Consider the following 6,963-nt stretch of genomic DNA (forward strand, 5'->3'; position numbering starts at 1 on the left):
ACATATGTCATATTTTTTTCAATTGTTTTTCCAAGAAATAAAATATAGTAATGAGTGGATGCTTTATTCCAGTGTGTGATTTATTAATTTATTTTTTTGTTGGTTTCATGAGACTGAGATCTTGTTGATTATTTTGCCCATATAATATTTTGTTTTTCATGTCCATACATTTAAATTACATTAACTTAATTCCCTTCCTATCATTTTCAATTTGGTTGTGGAATTATGACTTTGAATATTACACAATCTAATCTGATTTTCTAAGCCAGTTGAGTTGTGCCAGGTGCAAACGTCTTGCCTTTGGAAAGTGTATACGTCCAGTTATAAAACTGCCTTGCATAAATCTGTTTCATATGGGGGAAACATACAGACACCTCACTTTCTCTTCACCGGTAAGCAGGACTCTAAACTTCTACATGTTGTTGTGTGACTGTTTACACCACTGACATGAAAATGTCACATTTAAAGGAATCAGGGTCCGAGCAGCTATTGGTAGTTCACACCATAGGCTTCAAGACAAGCGGTCCCTACCAGTTTAGGCACGTATTGCTGCCTCAGGCTATGATGTACATCGACTGAGGTTGTAATTGGTACCACAACTATTTAGTGCAAAATTAAATAAATATATACAAATTGGGAAAAATCCAGTATTATTCTCTTATGTAATCTTCACTGCAGTGAAAAGTTTTCTATTAATGTGTCCTCCAGTTGATTCTAATTGTTAAAACCCATGGGTCTAGGCCATGTCATTCTAGCCATTTATTTAATCATCTGCCTATTTATTTCTTCTTAGTGATTCCACTTCTTCAGCTGATATGTGTAGTAAATGTTTTCATGCAAAATGCTCCCATTTATCATCCAGGTAGGTGTTACAATTTATTAGTGGTCGAGTGGCAAGTGGCAAGTCTCCCTCAAATTCCTCAACCAAAGTAGTAGTAGTTTCCATAACTATTTCAAACCAAGCGGATTTACTCTGTAGAATAAAGAATAAATAAAAATCACCCCAAGAACAGGCATTTTAAAAGAATTATTTTTATTATTATCTGTAGATTTGACTAAGTAAGCAGTTAACTATAACCTTGATTAATTCAAGTACTACAGAATGGTGGATATGTCCGCTTGTTTAGTTCTAGTTTGTCTTAAATACACATAAGTTATTTTGTGTCTTTCCAAACTTTGGACTTAGAAGCCATGATCTAGAGCTTTCATAAATTGACATTTATTTATGAATCTTAATTTATACAGGATAGTTTGACTGAGCACACATGCTCCTTTACACAACACCCTGTTAATGCCCTACCAAGTACCCTGCTGAAAATTCCAGTTTAACCCAGCCTAAGCTGTTTTCAACACTTCTAGCTGTTTTTAGGTGGTTGACCAGCTGACCAGCCTATAGGCAGCTAGTCCCCCAGATTGACCATCAATTTACTCTGCCATTTTAACCAGCTTTAATCTGCTACGACCAGCCACATCCCAACTCTGACCAGCCATGACCAGCTTGGAGTGCCAGTCAGTTTGTCTTACATGGAATTTTCAGCAAGGTAGCCTAACCTGCATGTCATTGGATTGTGAAATGAAGCCAGAGTACCTGGAGGAAACCTAGACAGACATGGGGAGAACATACAAAATCCATGCAGAAATTTATTTAACTTAATATATTTAGTGAACTTAACTTCCATTATAACAATGCATGTTTGCATATGGCCTACAATATGAAGGGGGAATAAATCCATGCAGCCTGAAATTAAACTGGCTAATAATATTGTTGAACCCTCTACAACCTTGATCTTTTGAAAATGTCCTCAATAAATTGTCTGAGCAGTGCTTTGATTTGTAAATGAACACAAGGAAGGTTTTGTTTAAGGCTGAACGGTGTTATTACCTACAGTTTGCAAAACAGTCACACAAATATATAAAATCTAAATGTTAATAACGTAAATTATAAGAGGTTAATTAACAGGGAGATCTTTACCAAGACTTCATGAGCAACATTTTAGAACAACGTAATGCAAGATTGTATCAGCAGCATGTAGTACTACAAATGACCACCAGATGGACCCCATATCTCACTTAAGGCCACTATAAATACAAAAAAAAAAAAAACACCTTGACAGAAAAGAAGAATCACGGCTATACAGAAATGTGGGGGTGCCCAAGGGAAAAGGCGGAGACACTTTTCAGTCCTTCTTTAGGTAAGGTGTGAGCAGGGCATAGCCTACATGACCCTCTCCCCTTTTTCTCATTTTAATGATTGTTTGGGTTGTGTTCTTACCTGGGTTAATTTAGACAACGATTAGCTGAAGGCACAGTTTATTGAGCACTTCACTGAGATGGAACAGGTTTCTTCGTGGCCGCTGTCGTAAGTGAGGCCCACTGTCGTCTGCCAAACTTCCTGACCCCACTGACCCAGAAGGTCTCTCCTCTACAGCTCAAATTGTTTAGTTAGCATGAGTCAGCATATCTCTGTCTATACTTCTGGAAACATTTAAATCTGAGGTCACTTAAAAGTTGAAGGATTATCTCCAGTTATAGCCTGTTTTTGAGATTTGTAGGTTCCGGTTTTAAATGTATATGCTAAGCTTGAGTTCATGCCACAGAGGGAACACACTCAATAATCTCTCAAATATCGACATGCCTAGATGACCACCAATGATTAAAGACATGCAGAAAGCACAATTCAGCTTTTAGTTATCAGTTTTATTGCCAGAGTATGGCAAAACCATTTCTAATTTTTAATCCACTAACATATGTTGTGTTTACCAACAGAAGATTTTGCAACAAGAATGCCTTATTTAACCTGAAATTGATATATAGTACTGTCCATATATATAGTAGGCCCAGGGACAAGGCTACTACGTGCTCTACGCATTTTTCGCATATGCAGTAATTGAATGAAACAAAAGAGTCAGATCCGGTGCTGAAAATATGTACTATTCTTAGTTAAATAGATCAGAGAACTAAGAGAATCATTTTATACTGCATTCACATAAAGGATTTGTGGGTGTCTTGAGCCATTGAGAAGCTTATTCTCAGTTATGCATTCTAAGCACAAAACAGTTTTACAAGTTTCATTGGTTTTTGCTTAATGTTAGAAGTAGCGTTTGTGGAAAAACATTATTCTCTCCATATGAAGAGAGTATTGAAGAGAGTATTCTCAAATTAATTTATATGGCCAGAAATGACAGTAAATAGGTACATGTTCCCTGTGCTTAACATCATTTCTACATTAAAACTGAAGAAGTGGAAGCAGCTATTGAAAATGTTATTGCACATCCTTCCAGCTGCCTGTATCACAACTGAGCTTTCCTTTCCTTGTGCTAATGGAAATTAGTTAAATACTTCAAAATGTTGTGAGCGACAATGTGCCTGTAGCTAGAACTACAGAACTCACCCAGCAGGTGGCAGCACTGCTAAAGAAAATCACTTAAGGACACCAAGAAGAGAATACAAATGAGAAGATACTTCTATTGAGAACCAGTGGTTGTCCTTGCTTCGCACAAACTGCTTCATCTTTTCAAAATGTTCTCAATAAGTTGTCAGAGTAGTGCTTTAATTTATAAATGAACACAAGGAAGGTTTCGAGACTGGACAATTGCGGCAATAGGAGGTGCATCTTTCTTTCTGCTGGACAATGCGCCGAGTCGCCATTTTCCACCCTTGAATTGTTGGAGTCAAAGGGTTAAACCTCAGCGTAAGAATGACAGAAACGCTGGTTTCAGACCGCAGTTTTACCCCTGTACGCATTTGACTTACTTTTTTCAGGATTATCTTAGTATTTTTCATTTAGAAAAGGAATTTGGAATTAATAGATATTTTGTGTAAATGCTGATTTTGTAATCGGACACATATTAAAATTGACCATACTGGTGTGAATGCCTGCTGCACTGTATCGTATCCCCACCTATATTTATGTAATTTTAGAATCAAGCAGCCTCCATGCACTACAGTTGGTAGTGTGATATCTTTCCTCCCTGACAGCGCTCTCTGTGTCCATAGCTGTGAGTCACTGAGCATGCCCATTGCGACAGTGGGCGTTGCTGGAATGAGAGTGTCAGGCAGAGTGGCAGGGGGGTGGGGGGGTGAGAGATGTACCAAGGCCGAGAGGGTTGCAAAGTGCGTAATGGGCGGGGAGGATTGGGGTCAGACAGATGTGCAGGACAGCTGTGTGCCAGTCCGAGAGAGGTCCGCTCTGCTGCTCTGGCAAACACAGGCATCTTCAGTCTTTAAACTGATGACTTTAAACAGGACGTCCTACGGCGGTGCGGGCGCAGAATGTCCCTGGGTGCCACAGGAAGCTGGCACAACAGTGCCCCATCATGCATTTACACCCCTCTGTTTCAGACATTTCAGAGGTGAAGCTTCATTCAGAGATGCACAGTGGGTACTGTTGTTAGAGAACTGGTTGTCAAAAATCTATGAAACTATTGTTTCTTTGAAGTATTAATAGTTGTCATGTTCGAACATTAGATAACGGCAAGCTTATGTGCTGTATGCACAGATAGCAGTGTAGCATAACAGGGTTTGTTACTATGAGGTGTGATTCCCAGATGGACCATTGCCGTTGTTGCCCTGAACAAGGTATTTAACCTGAATTACTTCAGTAAATATCCATCTGTATAAATGGATTGTATGCAAAGTATGTAAGGTCATCTACATAAGAATCTAAATATATCTAAATATAGCAAATAAATAAAGCATAGAATAAAGCGTAATCATTGCATTTATTTGGGATGTAGTTTTTATTTAAATGTCAATGTCTTGATACTTGATACTTGCGTACTTGATACAGATAATACATTATTTAAAAACAAAGGCCCTCATCAATTCATTTAGAACCCTATGTACCTTTTAATTCAATCCTTGAGTTTTTTAAAAAGGTATTTATATGAAACCTACATGATATATGCAATTGTCGCTGGACCAGATTCTCCAGTACAATTATGCATCTTTCAACATAGAAACATTTCCTTTATTGTCGGGGTAACATATTAAACCTTTGCTCATCCTATCCTGATGCTGAATTGAACTTGGCCTTTGTTTTAATGAGCAAAGTTTTTTTTCTATCTTCTCTCTTCTTTAAAAGAGATTAATATTCCATTGGGCTCCTGAACCAAACAATTGTCTGAGAGCAGCAGCCATTTTTATTATTCTGGCTTATATGTGCTGTAGTGGCTGAGCAGTGCGTGTGAGCTTAGCTCAGAGCCTGTTGTGCTGTTGTGTGTCCTTGTGAGGCAGGAAAGGTGCGTTCTGGTGACATAATGAGACTGGTGCGTTCTGGTGACATAATGAGACTGGTGCGTTCTGGTGACATAATGAGACTGGTGCGTTCTGGTGACATAATGAGACTGGTGCGTTCTGGTGACATAATGAGACTGGTGCGTTCTGGTGACATAATGAGACTGGTGCGTTCTGGTGACATAATGAGACTGGTGCGTTCTGGTGAGACGATAGTACTTTGGCATGTTCAGCTGAGAGAGCCGCAGTGTGGGATAGCAAGGTGGCATATTCTGTTGCATAAAAGCTACAGCCTGAAAATGAGTCTACCTCCTACATCCTTCCCCCTTAAGGCTCTCTCTATTACCCCTGATAACATAACTGTCAAAAAAAAATCTTGGTTTAGTTCTGCGTAACAAGCTCACAGAGAACATTGCTAAGTTATACGGACATGTTGATTCTTTCTCTGTGATATGTACACAATCAGTGTGTGTGCTATCCAGCTCATTGTCCAGGGCCCTTGTGCTGTCCGGAGGGATACTCTAGTGTCATGTCAGGCCTCTCTTCATCTCCCTCCACTGGTTAACTGTCATGCCCACAATAAAACAAATACCCCTGTCCTAGCCTATGGTTAGCAAGAGGAACTGCACCCTCTCACCTGCCATCCATTATCGAACCCTACTCCCAGACCCAGACGACTGCTGTCCACAACCTGGTCGCCATCCATTACTGAAAGGGTCCCTCTTTGGATTAGTGTCTGTTTCTGATTCCCCTACCCCCCAGTGGTGGAAGAAGCACTCCACAACAGTCAAGAACACTAAATCACTGTTGAAAATCCTTTCTACATTTAACACTTTACCCTCAAATCCACAGTAATATATCCTCAGTCTCCCTGTTATACCTAATATGGCAGTTAACTTTATGTTGTAGGTTTATGTAATAACACACTCAGTTGTGACACTGATAATTTGGTATGATCTCTGCTCCTTTCTTAACCTTTTTTGTGGGCAGTTTTGTATGTTACCTTGAATAAGACCATCTGCTAAATGTCTAACTGTACTATAATGCAACTGTATTGTGGCATGTTCTGGTGAGAGAACAGTAGCATGGCAGGTTGTGATGGCAGGAGGGTAGTGTGGTATATCCTGGTCAGAGAAGGGCAGTGTGCTGTGTTCTGATAACAAGACAATCACATAGAATGTTCTGGTGAGGGAATGGAGGAAATGACATGTTCTTGTGTTAAAAATGGGACTTTGACATGTTCTGGTGAGAGGAGACACCAGACCATGGACAGTGTGGTGTTCTCTGGTGAGCCCGGGGCAGGAGAAGAACAGCGTGTCGTATTCTGGTGAGCTTAGCAAATGTGAAGTGACTGGGCGACATGTCCCAGTGGTCTAACACTTTGTTGTCTAAATCCTGGGGGCTTATTGAACAGCATCGCCACCCTCTCCGTGTGACACCCCCCTGCACCCACACACCCACCCACCCACCTCCGTTCAGCAGCCTTGATTCACATTTCAATCTGCCATGTCTCTCTTCCGTCCGTCTGTCTTGACTCGCGAGGCTACACCCACTTCTCACCCCGCGCCTCGGTGTGCGTGCCTGGAGTGACTGTACCAGCTCTGCACTGCAACTGCAAAACAGGCGCGAGTTCACGCAGTCTGGTACTTTGTGAAATGACAGAGCTCTATAGAGGAAATAGACACTCTAATGCCTGGGCTGACAGGTGATGACAGTTTCAGGAAGCTG

This window comes from Anguilla rostrata, chromosome 14, assembly GCF_018555375.3.
Source record: "Anguilla rostrata isolate EN2019 chromosome 14, ASM1855537v3, whole genome shotgun sequence".
Taxonomy (NCBI): domain Eukaryota; kingdom Metazoa; phylum Chordata; class Actinopteri; order Anguilliformes; family Anguillidae; genus Anguilla; species Anguilla rostrata.